Source organism: Stegostoma tigrinum, chromosome 2, assembly GCF_030684315.1.
Source record: "Stegostoma tigrinum isolate sSteTig4 chromosome 2, sSteTig4.hap1, whole genome shotgun sequence".
NCBI lineage: Eukaryota > Metazoa > Chordata > Chondrichthyes > Orectolobiformes > Stegostomatidae > Stegostoma > Stegostoma tigrinum.
Window position 1 is genome coordinate 21,139,775 of NC_081355.1, and position 17,086 is coordinate 21,156,860.

Here is a 17,086-nt window from a genome sequence, read left to right on the forward strand (position 1 = left end):
ATCTACAAAGTGTATCAGGGTGACAGAACAGAATACAGTGTTACAACTACAAACAAGGTTCAAGGAGAGAGGTCAGAATTAATGTTTAAGAGGTCTGTTCAAAAGTCTGACAAAAATGGGGAAGAAGCTGTTTGTGAATCTGTTTGTACATGTATTCAGACTTTTATATCTTGTTCTCTACAAAAGAAGATGGAAGAGAGTGTAAGTGGAGTTGGAAGGATTTTTGATAATGTGAATTGCTTTCCTGAAGAGTGGGAAGTATAGATGAAGTTAATAGATGGAAGCCTGGTTGGCATGATGGATTGGGCTTTGTTCACAACTTTCCGTAGTATCTTGCAGTCTTAGAGAGGGCAGTTGCAATACCATGCTGTGATGCACCCAGGTAAGAGTTTTTATGGGCATGCCGAATTTCCTTAGCCTCCTGAGGAAGTAGAGGCATTGTTGTACTTTCTTGACCTTTGCTTTGATGTAGGCGGACCAGGACAGATTATTGGTGATGATCACTCCCAGGAAATTGATGTTCTTGACCATCTCCACCTCAGCATCATTGATACAGACAGGGGCGTACTCTCCACTCTGCTTCCTGAAATCAATGACCAGCTCCTTTGTTTTGCTGACATTGATGGAGAGTTATTGTCTTTACACCATGCTGCTAAACACTCCACCTCTTTCCTGTACTCAGTCTTGTCATTTGTTTGAGATTCGACCTCCAACGATGGTTTCATCAGAAACTTGTTAATGGAGTTGGAGTAGAATTTGGCCACACAGTCATAAGTATATAAGGAGTACAGTAGGGGGCTGGGTTGTGGGGCACCGGTGCTGAGATTATTGTGCAGGAGGTGCTGACACCTATCTTTACAGGAAGTTGAGGATCGAGTTACAGAGGGAGAAGCTGAGACCTTGGTCTCTGAGTGTGGAGATGAGTTTCTTTGGAATTATGGTGTTGACTACAGCTCTGCCTTCAATCAGGAGAGGCTTGACATGGGTATCCTTGTTGTTCAGAGATTCCAGTAATGAGTGTAGGGCTGGGGAGATGGTATCTGCTGTGGACCTGTTGGGCCAGTAGGCAAATTGCAAAGGATCAAGACGATCTGGAGTTGATGTGAGCCATGACTAACCTCTCGAAACACTTCATAATTATGGAGGTCAGAGCCACCCGAGGCCTTGTTCATTTGTAGCTGGTGGCTTCAACTAGGCCAACCAAGAATGTGCTACCAAAATATCATTAATACGTCTCCTGTCCCACCAGAGATCTGAACATTCTTGACCACTGTTATACAACCTTCAAAGATGCCTACCACTCTACCTTCCCCCATCCATATTTTAGAAAATCAGATCATAATGCCAGTTGTAGTCATTGAGGCATGCTGAATGATTTTGCTTTTGCACTGGGTTGATGGTGGGGACTTCAGACACAGCAAGGAGAGGTTAAAGATGTCTGCAATTACTTCCACAGATCCACAGGATTTGAGTGCAGAGCTGTGGACTGCATCCAGGCCAGTCACTTTCTATGGGTTCACTCTGAAGAAGGTCATTCTAATGTCTGCGGCACTGGCCATGGATACAGGCGCATCCAAGACTATTGGGCTAGGTGACATTGTGTTATTGACCTTCTGATCAAAGCAAGCGTCGAATGCATTGAGCTTATCGGGAAGAGATTTATTGACGCCTGTGATTCTGTTTGACCTCGTTTTGTAGCCCATTATGTGCTGTAAGCTTTGCCACAAATGACAGGTGTCCATGTGGTTTGTCTGGGTCTCAAGCTTAGTTGGGTATTGCCTTTTGGCATCTCTGATGGCCTTACAAAGGTTGTAGCTGGATTTCCTGTGTATATCAGGGTCAGCCAACTTAAATGCCTCAGACCTAGACTTCAATAAGGTGTGGATCTCCCAGTTCATCCATGATTTTCTGTTGGGGAACATTTGGATTAACTTCTTCAGCACAAAGTCATCTACTCACTTACTACTGAAGTCTATGGTGGTAGTGGCATACTTGTTTAATATGGCCACTAAGTTCTTGCATATGGACCAGTCCGCCGATTCTAAGCAGTCTGTCGAAGCCCTTTTAGTTTCCTCTGACCAATGGTGCATTACTTTCTATACCAGGTCCTCATACTTCAATTTCTGCTTGTGAGTCAGGAAGAAGAGCAAAGTGTTGTGCTTTGATTTTCCAAAATGCAGATTGAGGATGGAACGATGGGCATCTTTGATGGTTGGATAGCCATCGTCAAGGATGTTGGAACCTTTGGTGGGACATGTGACTTGTTGATGGTATTTTGGGTAGCACATTCTTGAGGTTGACCTGGCTGAAGTCACCAACTGCAACAAACAGACCTCGATTATTGTGTCTCAAGCCAGTTTGTGGTGTTTAATACTTCATCGATTGGACTCTTCACTTCCTCATGCCGTGGGACGTAGTCTGCTGTCAGGATTGCGGAGGTGAATCCGTGTAGCAGATAGTGGAGATGTCACTTTACTGTAAGACATTCTAGATCTGAGGTGCAGTAACTTGCCAGGGTCACCACATCTGAGCACCAGGAGGTGTTGATTAAGATTCAGACCTCCCTGCTCCTTGGCTTGCCTGCAGCTGCTGTGTGGTCCATTCGATGAACTGATCAACACTGAGGTTGTAAGGCACAATCTGATATAGCAAGAATGAGCCATGTCTCTGTGAAATACAGCACACAGCAGTGTAAGTAAGTCTAGCTTTGGGGTCATCCATCTTGTTTTCAGTCGATTAGACATTTGCCAGGGGCATGCTGCAGGTTGGGGGGGGGTGGTGGAAGGGAAACCCCAAAGTTTCAGTTTCACTTTAAGTCCAGCATGTTTTCCACATTTCCTGGGCATATGGCAGCTCCTAGTCAATCCTGGAGTTGCTCCAAGAGGTAGGTGGGTGCATCCAATGGGATGTTGGGCACCAGTCACAACCTTGAGCCTTCCGGGTGTTGGGGTTGGGGGGAGCAGTGGCTGGGTCTTGTGGTTGCTTCGGTCAGTCAGGCCTTCTCAATGTCAGGTCACTGTCGGGTCAAGTCTTGTTCCCACACTGGTTGGGCCTCGGTTCTGGGTTTCCATGAGCTTGGAGAGGTCAGGCCTGTGAGAGGCTGGAAGGCCCCTGATCCCTCTGGGCTTGCCTCCACCATGGATAATTGAGCCTTGTTGGTTGGAGAATCTTCAAACCTGTGAATAGATTTCAGAGAATGTTGTTTGTAATTCTGATTGACTTAGAATTGAAGTTTAGAAGAGCATAATGATTACAAGATATGCAACAGTAAGACCTGTTGCAGACAGTTCACACAGAGTTGCATTGCTCCAGTGTCATGCAGGCTCCTCATATCCCTAAAATCTCCTGTGAGACAACTCTGCTAGTCCTGATCCACCTTTTTTTCCCCGTAACACTGCAAATGTGTACTTTTGTGATAATTATCCAAATTCTTTTTTAAAAACCATGACTGAATCTGCCTCCACCACAGGCAATGCATTCCAGGTCCTAAAATTAAAAAAAATGCTGTGGAAATCTGAAACAAAAATGAGTGTCCTGGAGAACCACAACAGGTATGGTAGCATCCTTCGAGAGAAGCCAGAGGTAATGTTTCGAGTCCAGTTACCCTTCGTTAGAATGATAACTCTGTTTTCCCTCTCCGGGGTGGCGCAGTTGCTAACACTGCTGCCACCAAGGACCCGGGTTCAATTCCACCCCTCGGAGACTGTCTGTGTGGAGTTTGCACATTCTCCCCGTGTCTGCGTGGGTTCCTGTTTCCTCCCACAATCCAAAGATGTGCAGGCCAGGTGGCTTAGCCATGCTAAATTACCTGTAGCGTTTATGAACATGTGAATTAAGTTGGCTACAGGGGGATGAGCTTGCGTGGAATGCTCTGAAGGTTGGTGTGGACTTGTTGGGCCGAATGACCTGTTCCCACACTTTAGGGATTATATGAGATGCTGGCGTTCCAGATCTGAACTGTGTGTTACATTAAAAAAAGGATTTTACCCCATATTGATTAGATTAAATTCCCTACAGTGTGGAAACAGGCTCTTCGGCCCAACAAGTCCACAATGCCCCTTGCAGCATCCCACCCAGACACAACTCCCTATAACCCACACACCCCTGAACACTACGGGCAATTTAGCATGGCTAATTCACCTAGCCTGCACATCATTGGACTGTGGGAGGAAACCGGAGCACCCGGAGGAAACCCACGCAGACACGGGGAGAATGTGCAAACTCCGCACAGTTACCCGAGGCTGAAAGTGAACCTGGGTCCCTGGTGCTGTGATGCTACATTGCCAACCACTGAGCCACTGTGCCGCATTTGTGTTTTTTGCCACTCACCAAATGATGGTCCTCTGGCTTTCGCCTCCTTTCCAATGGCAACGGTTTCTGGCTATTGGTTCTGTCCATTCCCCTCATGATTCTGTTGGATAAGGCTGAAGATAATGGGAAGATAACAGAAACTGACAGGAACTGATAAGAGTCCGAATGATGGGCTGCTATGTGAATGGAATTATATCGAGTCAGTCAGATCTGCTAAGAGATAAAACTGCAGGAAACCAGGAACGACTGTTTCTACCGGATAAGACAAACATCTGGACAAAAAAGCGGCACGGTGGCTCAGTGGTTAGCACTGCAGCCTCACAGCTCCAGGGACCCGGGTTCGATTCCAGCCCTGGGCGACTGCCTGTGTGGAGTTTGCACATTCTCCTCGTGTCTGCATGAGTTTCCTCCGGGTGCTCCGGTTTCCTCACACAGTCCAAAAATGTGCAGGCTAGATGGATTGGCCATGCTAAATTGCCTGTAGTGTTCAGGGGTGTGTGGGTTATAGGGGGATTGGTCTGGGTGGGATTCTTCAAAGGGCGGTGTGGACTTGTTGGGCCAAAGGGCCTGTTTCCACACTGTAGGTCATTATCTAAAAAAAAGATTCAGGATTGCTTATGTGCATGGATAAGTCCAAAGAGGACATGCATTTGGAAAAAAATGTTCAGGATTGGTCACGTGCATACATAATTCCAAATAAAGCACATGCTTGGCATGGAGGATTATGTATAAAAAGCCTGACGAGGTTTAAAGTTTTGGCAAAGACCTGTGGTTCGGGTTGTGAGTGAGGTTTTTGACTTGCTCACCGAGCTGGCTTGTTTTTGTTCAGACATTTTGGCACCGTGCTAGGTGACATCATCAGTGGAACCTTTGATGAGGTGATGTTATTCTACTCCGCTTGGAACTTATACTGTCTAGTCTGTTATGGTGATTACTGTCATTTCTGGTTTTGGTCTGTATGGGTCCAATTCTATATGTTTGTTGATTACATTATGGGTGGAAAACCATGCCTCTAGGAATTCCCATGTGTGCCTATGTTTGGCTTGCTCTACTATGGTTACCTTGTCCCAGTTAAACTGATGGCCTTCATTGTCTGGGTGTACTGATATTAGGGAACGTTCGTCATGCCATTTTGCCGCTAGCTGATGTTTGTGTATTTTGATGGCTAGTTTCCTTCCTGTCTGTCCGATGTAATGTTTGTGGCAGTCATCGAATGGTATTTTGTAAACCACGCTCATTCTGCATGTTATGGGAACGGAGTCTTTAATCCTTGTAAGTGTTTGTTGTAGCATGGCTGTGAGCTTCTGGGGGGTCACCGTGATTCCTAGTGGTCTTAGAAGTCTTGTTGTCGGTTCTGATATGTATCACAAACCAGATCAAAACTGGAAACGACAGTAATCACCATAACAAACCGGACAGTATAAATTCCAAGTGGAGTGGAATAACATCGCTTCCTCGGAGGCTCCACTGATGCTAACGAAATGTCTGAACAAAAATAAGCCAGCTTGTCAGCCCAGTTCGTCCCCTCCCCCCACTGCATCCCAAAACCAGCCCAGCTCGTCCCCACCTCCCTAACCTGTTCTTTCTCTCACCCATCCCTTCCTCCCACCTCAAGCCACACCTCCATTTCCTACCTACCAACCTCATCCCACCTCCTTGACCAGTCCGTCCTCCCCAGACTGACCTATCCTCTCCCTACCTCCCCACCTATACTCTCCTCTCCACCTATCTGCTCCTCTATCCATCTTCGGTCCGCCTCCCCCTCTCTCCCTATTTATTCCAGAACCCTCATCCCATCCCCCTCTCTGATGAAGGGTCTAGGCCCGAAACGTCAGCTTTTGTGCTCCTGAGATGCTGCTTGGCCTGCTGTGTTCATCCAGCCTCACATTTTATCAGCTTGGCAAGCAGGTCAACAACCTCAGCCTGAAGAAATCCCTTTGTTCAACAACACTTTGAAGATTAAGGTTGTGTAAGAAGATTCCTTACATCAGAAGGTGGGCTGAAGATGTCGAACAGAGTTTTCAGCCTGGTCAGCTGCAAACTGTCCCAGTTAATAACTTTTGAGTTTAGCTACAGAAATCAGGGTAATCTGACAGTAATTGAGATATCTAGTAGTTAAAAGTGTGTGTTATTCATTTAAGTACTTAATAAATGAATTGTGATTTTATAGAGTTCCAAGGGTCTCCACCATATCTTTGTCTGTGTATGTATTGTTGTCGTTCAGAGACAGGCAACAGTTTGTAACTCCTGTGTCAAATTTGATCCTGACCTTACCTTCTTTAGAGAAGCCAGGATTGTTCTATCTTTGCAACTCCCCCCAGTGGACTCCCCAGAAAGTCTCTGTAGACCCAAGTTATGGTACAGAGATACCAGCGGTGTATGGAGTATTATAGGAGAAAAATAATTTAATTGATTTGCATTATTACCATCCTTAACTTTTATGAAACTTTCTGTGGGTAGATCACCATGAATATGGAAATTAACCCTGTTTGGCTAGAAAGGGAATTTATTTGTCTGTTTTATCACATAGGTTGATTCATATTTATAACTGTCCTATGATTTATTTCAGATTATTTGAGTATTTTATTTGTGGCTTGTTCTTTAAGGAGCTCCCAATTCTGCTGACATTTCTCAAGGATGTACTTCTCTGTCAGTCTCAATATGAAACGTGATTTGATTGACCATTTCCTTACATATCCCTCATGTTTTGATCTAAAAACTAACCTAAATACAACCAAAATAAAACAATTACTCAGTTATGATTGATGATGAACAAACCTTTTGGATTTTAGTTATTCACTGAATCCAGCCTAGCCTGAACAAGGTTTGACCTGCATGCTGTTGAAACCAATCTGACCCATTCCGGCTGTCCAGCTGACTGATTTCTCCAAGGATCATGGAATCATAGAATTTCTTGCTGTGACAACATGCATTTTTATATGCATATGGAGATATAGATGGTGGTGGTAGAGTCCCAATTCTTTCTTTCTTATGGGTGTGGGAAATCACATGGCTAACCTGAAGTGTCTCTCACTCCTACCATCCAATATGGTCAAATATTGGAAGGATTTCCGAGTCAATAGTCATCCTTTTCAGCTGCAGTATGAATACTCATCCCTCAGTCGTCTAGTCTGGAGTGAGACCTGAACCATGAGCTTCGGACTTAGAGGCAGGGACACTGCCACTTAATCGCAAGACCTGCTTTCTACCACACATGTACAAGCAAAGTCTACTTTCAACAGGTAAAGGCAGATCTACTCATGCTAACCAGCACTGTCAGAACCATCACCAGGTCCCATGCTATCAACATTCTGGTCAGTCAGGAGGGTAAGTTACTTCACTAGCTAGAGATTGATATGGATAAGCTAAGCCAATCAGATGATGAGAAGTTCATGTCTTGACCTCCCACTCCAGTACCTATAAAACTCCAGAGAGGAATGTGATAGTAGGCACATTGCTTCCTTAGATGATTCAAACTGCCACAATACCCACAGTACTACCGTCATCCAGGGTAAGACAGGATTGCTGTTGCTATTGTCATTCCACTCAATATCCAGCCTATGCAGCAATTCAGTACTGTACCTGCTCTATAGGATGCATTCACCAATGTTAGTTGTAGCAATCCCTCCCACCTTTGTAACATCTGCATAAGAGCAGCATGATAATTGGAAACATCAAAAATTCCAAATTCTTTAAATATCACATCCTCCTAACCTGGACAGAAGTTGCTGTTAGTTCATTATGAATGACTCAAAATCCCAGCAAACACCATTTTGGGGGCACCATCACCAAGAGAACAGTAATGCTTCAAAGAGAAATTATCACTTTCTGAGTGATATCAATTAACAATGGGCAGTAAAGATCCAGCTGACCTCTACATCGCCAAGGCCAAACGCCAACTCTCCGATACCTCCTCCTACCGCCCCCGGATCACGACCCCACCCCTGAGCACCAAACCATCATCTCCCAAACCATTCACAACCTCATCACCTCAGGTGACCTCCCACCCACAGCCTCCAACCTCATTGTTCCCCAACCCTGCACGGCCTGCTTCTATCTCCTTCCCAAAATCCACAAATCTGCCTGCCCTGGTTGACCCATTGTCTCTGCCTGCTCCTGCCCCACCGAACGCATCTCCACCTTTCTGGACTCCATTTTCTCCTCCTCGGTCCAGGAACTCCCTACCTACGTCCGTGATACCTCCCACCCCCTCCACGTCCTCCAGAACTTCCAATTCCCCGGTCCCCAACACCTCATTTTCACTATGGACGTCCAGTCCCTATACACCTGCATTCCCCATACAGATGGCCTAAAAGCCTTCTGCTTCTTCCCGTCCCACAGACCCGACCAGACCCCCTCCACCGACACCCTCATCCGCCTCGTCCTCACCCTCAACAACTTCTCTTTCAATTCCTCCCACTTCCTACAGACAAAGGGGGTGGCCATGGGTACCTGCATGGGCACAAGCTATGCCTGCCTCTTTGTTGGTTACGTGGAACAGTCCCTCTTCCGCACCTACACTGGCCCCAAACCCCACCTCTTCCTCCGTTACATTGATGACTGTATCGGCGCCGCCTCTTGCTCCCAAGAGGAGCTCGAATAGTTCATCCACTTCACCAACACCTTCCACCCCAACCTCAAGTTCACCTGGGCCATCTCCAATACATCCCTCACCTTCCTGGACCTCCCTGTCTCCATCTCAGGCAACCAGCTAGAAACTGATATCCATTTCAAGCCCACCGACTCCCACAGCTACCTAGAATACACCTCTTCCCACCCACCCTCCTGCAAAAATTCCATCCCCTATTCTTAATTCCTTCGCCTCCGCTGCATCTGTTCCCAGGATGAGGCATTCCAATCCCGCACATCCGAGATGTCCGCGTTTTTCAAGGACTGCAACATCCCCCCCCGCAGTGGTCGAGAACGTCCCTCAACTGTGTCTCCCACATTTCCCGCAACACATCCCTCACACCCCGCCCCCGCAATAACCACCCAAAGAGAATCTCCCTAGTCCTCACATACCACTCCACCAACCTCCGGATACAACGCATCATCCTCCGACACTTCCGCCATCTACAATCCGACACCACCACCCAAGACATTTTTCCATCCCCACCCTTGTCTGCCTTCCAGAGAGACCACTGTCTCCGTGACTCCCTTGTTCACTCCACACTGCCCTCCAACCCCACCACACCCGGCACCTTCCCCTGCAACTGCAGGAAGTGCTACACTTGCCCCCACACCTCCTCCCTCACCCCCATCCCAGGCCCCAAGGTGACTTTCCATATCAAGCAGATGTTCACCTGCACATCTGCCAATGTGGTATACTGCATCCGCTTCCTCTACATTGGGGAAACTAAGCGGAGACTTGGGGACTGCTTTGCAGAACACCTCCCCTCGGTTCGCAATAAACAACTGCACCTCCCAATCGCGAACCATTTTAACTCTCCCTCCCATTCCTTAGATGACATGTTCAACCTGGGCCTCTTGCAGTACCATAATGATGCCACCCGAAGGTTGCAGGAACAGCAACTCATATTCCGCCTGGGAACCCTGCAGCCCAATGGTATCAATGTGGACTTCACAAGCTTCAAAATCTCCCCTCCCCCCACTGCATCCCAAAACCAGCCCAGCTTGTCCCCACCTCCCTAACCTGTTCTTCCTCTCACCTATTCCCTCCTCCCACCTCAAGCCATACCTCCATTTCCTACCTACTAACCTCATCCCACCTCCTTGACCAGTCCGTCCTCCCCAGACTGACCTATCCTCTCCCTACCTCCCCACCTATACTCTCCTCTCCACCTATCTGCTCCTCTATCCATCTTTGATCCACCTCCCCCTCTCTCCCTATTTATTCCAGAACCCTCTCCCCATCCCCCTCTCTGATGAAGGGTCTAGGCCCAAAATGTCAGCTTTTGTGCTCCTAAGATGCTGCTTGGCCTGCTGTGTTCATCCAGCTTCACGCTTTGTTGTCAAAGATCCAGCTGCCATGGTATTTATTAATGGCTTTAACTTTGAGAGATAAGTATAAAACAGATGACACTAACTGAGATGTTCATTCTATATCTGGTCATATTTTATTTTCTGCTCTACAAGGGTATATATCTGTGACACCTATTGCTGACTCATAAACCCTTAAACTGTACTCTTGACAATGTCACATGTTTGCACTCTGCTCTTGCTATGGATTTGGACAAAGTCCATTTAATCATGTTATGTGACAGAAGTCGATTCAACAATGAATTCAGACTTAGATTGCTGGAGTTTTGTTGGGTCAGGGCATCAAAAGGTATGGAAATAAGGCAGCAAATGAAGTTGAGTCACACCAATTGTGCAAATTTGTTGACTCAGTACCCAAAATGGCCAATTACTTCTTTATTACTACTATCAAAAATAAATTTCTACCACATTCCTCTATTTAATTCATTCATGGGACATGGGCATTATTGGCTGACTAGCATTTATTGCCTGTTCCTAGAGAAGGTGGTGGTGAGCTTTTTGTTTGAACTGCTGCAGTCCATTATGTTGTTGGTAGATCCACAATGCCCTTAGGGAGGGAATTTCAGGATATTGACCCAGTGATAGTGATATATTTCCGAGTCAGGATGGCTCAGAGGGGATTTTGCACCTTGTAGTGTTCCCATGTATCTACTGCCCTGTCTTTCTAAATGGAAGTGGTTGTGGGTTTGGAAGATACTGTCTGAGGATCTTTGGTGAATTTCTGCAGTTCATCTTGTTGATAGTACACACTGCTGCTACTGAGCATCAGTGGTGGAGGGAGTTGATGCTTGTCCGCATCAAGAGGGCTGCTTGTCCAGGATGGTGTCAAACTTCTTGCATGTTATTGGAGCTGCACAGATCCAGTCAAGTCGGCAGTATTCCATCATGCACCTAATGTGTGCCTTGTATGTGGTAGACAGACTTTGAGGAGGCAGGAGGCAAGTTTACTGCTATAGTATTCCTATTTTGTGCTCTTGTGGCCACTGTACTTGTATGGATGGAGTTTCTGGTCAATAGTAAACCCTCATAATGTTGATCGTGATGATTTAATGACAGTAACGCCACTGAATGAGTAGGGGTGATGGTTGGATTGTCTCTTATGGGTGATGGTCATTGCCTGACATTTGTATGGCACGGATGTTACTTGTCACTTTTCACACTAAGCCTGGATATTGTCCAGGCCTTGTTGCATTAGGATATAAGTTGCTTCAGTATCTGAGGAGTTGTGAATGATGTTGAACATTGTGCAATCATTGGCGAACATTCCCACTTCTTACCTTAACATGGAGGAAAGGTCATTGATGAAGCAGCTGAAGATGTTTTGGCCTAGGACACTAGACTGAGAAACTCCTGCAGACATGTCCTGGAGCTGAGATGATGGACCTCCTACACCCACAACCATCTTCCTAGGTACCAGATATACTCCAACCAGTGGAGACTTTTCCCTGTTTCCCTTTGGCTTAGTTTTGGTAGGGCTCCTTGATGCCACACTTGGAAAAAGGCAGCATCGTTGTCAAGGGCTGTTACTCTCACCTTCTTTCTGGAATTCAGCTGTTTTGTCCATGTTTGAACCAAGGCTGTAATAAGGTCAGGGGCTGAGTGGCCTTGGCAGCACCCAAACTGTGCTTCAATGAACAGGTTATTGTTGGAAAAGTGCTGCTTGATAGCATTGTCAATGACCCCTTCCATCACTTTACAAATTACTTCATGGAACAACAAAAAAAAAGTTATTCTGAGCAAAATTTATTCTTAGAGCTAGTGATAATAATCGATTAGCACTTACGCTAGGAATCAAAACTGTATCCCATTAATCCCACATCCATAGACAGAAGCATAAAAGATAAAAGCAGGAGTAGGCCATTTGATCCCTCAAGTCTGCTCTGCAATTCAATATGATCATGGCTGATCATCTAGCTCAATAGCATAATCTCACTGACTCCCATATCCCTCGAACTCTTTAGCCAGAAGGGCTATATCTACCTGTTTTCTTGAAAACTCATAATGTTTTAGCCTCAACTGCTTTCTGTGGCAGTGAATTCCACAGGCTTCCCACTCTCTGGGTGAAGAAATGTTTCCTCATCTCAGTCCTGAAAGGCTTACCCCTTATCCTGAAACTAAGACCCCCCCGGGTTCTGGCACCATCGGGAACATTCTTCCAGACCTAAGTGTCTAGTCACAGAATGATAGAATCCCTACAGTGTGGAAGGTGGTCATTTGGCCCATCAAGTCCACACCAGCCCTCCAAACAGCATCCCACCCAGACCCACCCCAATGGCCTATCCCTGTAACTCTGCATTTCCCATGACTAATCCATCTAACCTTCTCAAAACAGGGCAATTTAGAATGGCTAATCCACCTAACCAGCACGTCTTTGGCCTGTGGGAGAAAACCAGACTCCCCAGAAGAAACCCCTGCAATCACAGGGAGAATGTGCAAATTCCATTCCGTCACCCGAGTCCTGTTGGAATTTTTGAAATTTTATAGGTTTCTATGAGATCCCATCGCCCCTCCCATTCTTCTAAACTCCAGTGAATACAATCCAAACTGACTTAATCTCTCCTCAAATAACAATCTTGTCATCCCAGGAGTCAGTCTGAGAAACCTACATTACACTCCCTCTGTAGTAAGAACATCCTTCCTCAGAGAAGGAGACAAAAATTGTCATCTGCAAATCTCTCTCTCCTCATGGACCTCTCTGTTTCCATCTCTTGCAACCACCTGGAAACCAATATCCATTTCAAGCCTACTGACTCACACAACCACCTAGAATATACCTCATCCCACCCACCTTCCTGCAAAAATGCCATCCCCTATTTCTAATTCCTTCGCCTCTGCCGCATCTGCTCCCAGGATGAGGCATTCCATTCCTGAACATCTCAGATGTCCTCGTTTTTCAAGGAGCTCAAAGAACGCCCTTGACTGTGTCTCCCACATTTCCCGCAACTCATCCCTCACACCCACTCCCTGCAATAACAACCAAAACAGAATCCCCCTTGTCCTCACGTATCATTCGACCAACCTCCGGATTCAACACATCATCCTCTGACACTTCTGCCATCTGCAATCTGACCGCATCACAAAAGACATTTTTCCATCCCCACCCTTATCTGCTTTCCGGAGGAACTACTCTCTCTGTGACTCCCTTGTCCACTCCACACTCCCCTCCAGCCCCACCACATCTGGCACTTTTCCCTGCAACCGCAGGAAGTGCTACACTTGCCACGACGCCTCCCCCCTCACCCCATCCCAGGTTCCAAGAAGACTTTCCACATTAAGCAGATATTCACCTGCACATGTGGTATTCTGTATCCGCTGTTCCAGATGTGGCCTCTCTACATCGGGGAAACTAAGTAGAGGCTTGGGGACTACTTTGTCGAACACCTATGCTCGGTTCGCAACAAACAACTGCACCTCCCAGTCGTGAACCATTTCAACTCCCCCTCCCATTCCTTAGACGACATGTCTATCCTGGGCCTCCTGCAGTGCCACAATGATGCCATCCAAAGGTTGCAGGAACAGCACCTCATATTTTGCTTGGGAACCCTGCAGCCCATTGGTATCAATGTGGACTTCATATGTTTGAAAATCTCCCCTCCCCCAAGTGCATCCCTAAGCCAGCCCAGCTCATCCTCGCCTCCCAAACCTGTCCTTCCTCCCACCTATCCCCTCCTCCTACCTCAAGCCCCACCCCCATCTCCTACCTATGACCCTCATCACGTCTCCTTGACCTGTCCATCCTCCTGGACTGACTTATCCCCTCCCTAACTCCCCATATACACTCACCTTTACTGGCTCAACCCCCCCTCTTTGACCTGCTTGTCTCCTCTCCACCTATCATCTCGTTTATACAACTTCTATCTGCCTCCCCACCTGCCTATTCATTTCAGAATCCCCTTCTCCTCCCCCATTTCTGAAGAAGTGTCTAGGCCAGAAACGTGAGCCTTCCTGCTCCCGTGGTGCTGCTTGGCCTGCTGTGTTCATCCAGCTCTACACCTTGTTATCTCAGGCAAAAATTGTACACAGTTTTCCAGGTGTGGCTTCACCAATGTCCTGCATAATTGCACCAAGTCATCCTTATTCCTGTACTTGAATCCTTTCACTATAAAGGCCAACATACAATTTGCCTTCTTCACTGTCCACTGCACTGCATAATTCCATTCAGCAACTGCTACGTGAGGACATCTCAGGCCCAGGAAGGTAATAATAATTTACCTTCCTATTTTTATTTCCAAAGTGGATAACAACATTTTTCCACATTACACTGTATCTGCCATATATTTGCCCACTTGCTCAGTCTGTCAAATCACACTGCAACATCTCTGCACCATCCTCTCAGCTCAGGTTTCCACTCAGCTTTGTGTCATCTGCAAGTTTAGAGATACTACATTTAGTTCCCTCATTGAAATCATTAACATATATTGTGAATAGCTGGGTACTGATTCTTAGTACTGAATTTGGTGGTACCCCACTATTCACTTCCAACCATTTGGAAAATAGTTAATTTATTCCCACTCTTTGCTTCCAGTCTGCAAACCAAATTTATGTCCATCTCAGTATATTACCTCCATCCCATGTGCTTTAATTTTACACATTAATCTCTTATGTGGAATTTTGTCAAAGAATCCAGTAGATTTGTCAAGCTTGATTTCCCTTTCATAAATCCACGCTGTTTTTGATTCTACCACTGATTTCTTAGTGACCTGCTTTAGAATCCTTCATAATAGACTCTAGACTTCCACACACGTGACAGACACGTGAAGGGACGATAAGATTTAAAAATTAAAGGTAAAAGGGAAAAGAAACCGTGTTGTAATGTTCTGCCACCAAGGAATAAAATGTGATGACTTCTCATGACCATTGGATTGCTTGCTGATGAATTACTAACAGTCCTAACTGTTGGGACATGTTCTGCTCTGACTGGTGAACTTGGGTTTGAGTTTTTGTGGTGTGGAAACAGTCCATCTCTTCTGGTTTCAGCTGGCAGATAGAAAGACTGACATTTCGAAACACTTATCAGGTTACCAGGAACTTCTACTGAGATACAGGATTGTTTTTTTTTACCGGTCTGGTGCTCATGCTAAATTATTAGTGAAGAACCAAATCCCTCTCTTTCAGCTATTGTCCCTGTTAAATGGGAATCAGTCTGTTATTCTTCATCATGGCCTGTTTTTCTGAGTTTGTGCAAATCACCGACCCCGTGCAAGTCAACCAACTTTGGTTAGTTTCGATTTCTTTGACGTGATGCGAGCCAGGACTTCAGTAATTGGCTTTCGGCTGTGAAAAGGGCGTGAGTATCGGCGTGGAAGTGTCGAGGAATCGAAACTGAGCAGCAGCAGCACGGAAGTGACTGCCTTTGTTGGTTTTTACTGCCTTTCAGTGAGACCGGTGGAAGGGAATGAGAAAGAGTTGTTTCTGTGATCAGGTACACTATATGTAAAGGGTCAGCCGACCCCATTGATGTTTCTCTACTTAAATGTGTTGAATTGCATGAGATACTCACTGTTTTAAATCGACTGCTTAGAGAGCGTTGCTTGCGTATATCTCTGAATATGTTTATTTTCCTTCCAGCACTAATTAAGAGGAGCGGCCGAAAAGAAATGTGAAATATTATGTAAAATGTATTTCCGTTTGTTTTATTTTTCCGGCGACAGATGCCCAAAGTTCGCCCAATCGGGTGTGCGATTAACGTCATCCTTTGCGTACGTGTTAAATGATCTGAATTAGCTACATGTTGTGACTTAAATTTATAGATGTAACAATGCGAATTTATGAAAATAGTTTGCGACCTCAAACCAAAAGTTGGGTTTTTAAGTTTTGGGGTGGCTCCTACCTTAATGCAGGAAGCACCTTCAACGGTAGGAATTGGTGTCACCGGTGCCATTAATGTAATGAAACGTCTCAAAGCATTTCGAAGCAGCATCTTAAAAAAAATACGAACGGAAACCGGAAACATATTCTAGAAAATAAGTTTAAAGAGTGTCACCTCGAAGGATAGTGAGGCAGGGAAAGAATTCCAGAACTTAGCCAACTGAAGACACGGCCACCGGTGGGTTAAAACGCGGGACACTGCAGAAGCTGGAATATCTGGGACAATAGGTCATTCCAGATATTTACACTTGCAGCGTTAAAGGCGCGTTGCAATCTGCAAAACACACGGAGTCTGCAATGCTTGTTGAAAGTATGACTGTTAAAGTGTCACTATAGTCACAGGCATAGCTAGTCATAGATAGTCACAAGGCTCTTCCTCAAGCTTTTAATATGCAAACACTCCACTGAATTCGTCTCGAGTAATGCAGCTGCAAAACTTCTAAATTTGCTTTCCCAATCTAGGACGTAGGAATTGGGATAGCTCACTCAGCTCAAGTTTGTTCTACATTCGGTTGGATCATGATTTACCTGTTCTTCCTGCAGATTCTGCTGAGGGTGTATGGACTGAGTTGCTATTCCAGAGGAAGTGGTAGGGGTTGGCACAATTACAACACTTAAAAAGCATCTGGCTAGGTATGTGAATGGGGGGGGGTGGGATTTATAGGGATATGCACCAAATGCTGGCAAATGGGAGTAGATTTATTTAGGATATCTGGTCGGGTTGGACCGAAGATAACAAAGTGTGAAGCTGGATGAACACAGCAGGCCAAGCAGCATCTCAGGAGCACAAAAGCTGACATTTCGGGTCTAGACCCTTCATCAGAGAGGGGGATGGGCTGAGGGTTCTGGAATAAATAGGGAGAGAGGGACCGAATGCTCTTGTTTCCATGCTGTACAGCTCCATGGC

The 17,086-nt window shown here is 45.8% G+C and overlaps 1 protein-coding gene across 1 annotated transcript in view; it reads left to right on the top strand.

The window, feature by feature from the left end:
• Positions 1 to 16,753: 16,753 nt before the first annotated feature.
• LOC125465597 (NFX1-type zinc finger-containing protein 1-like) overlaps positions 16,754 to 17,086 on the top strand; it is a 63,015-nt gene continuing 62,682 nt past the window's right edge. The window contains 1 exon segment of the mRNA XM_059652771.1: positions 16,754 to 16,812. The gene's annotated coding sequence lies outside the window, so the exon portion shown is untranslated.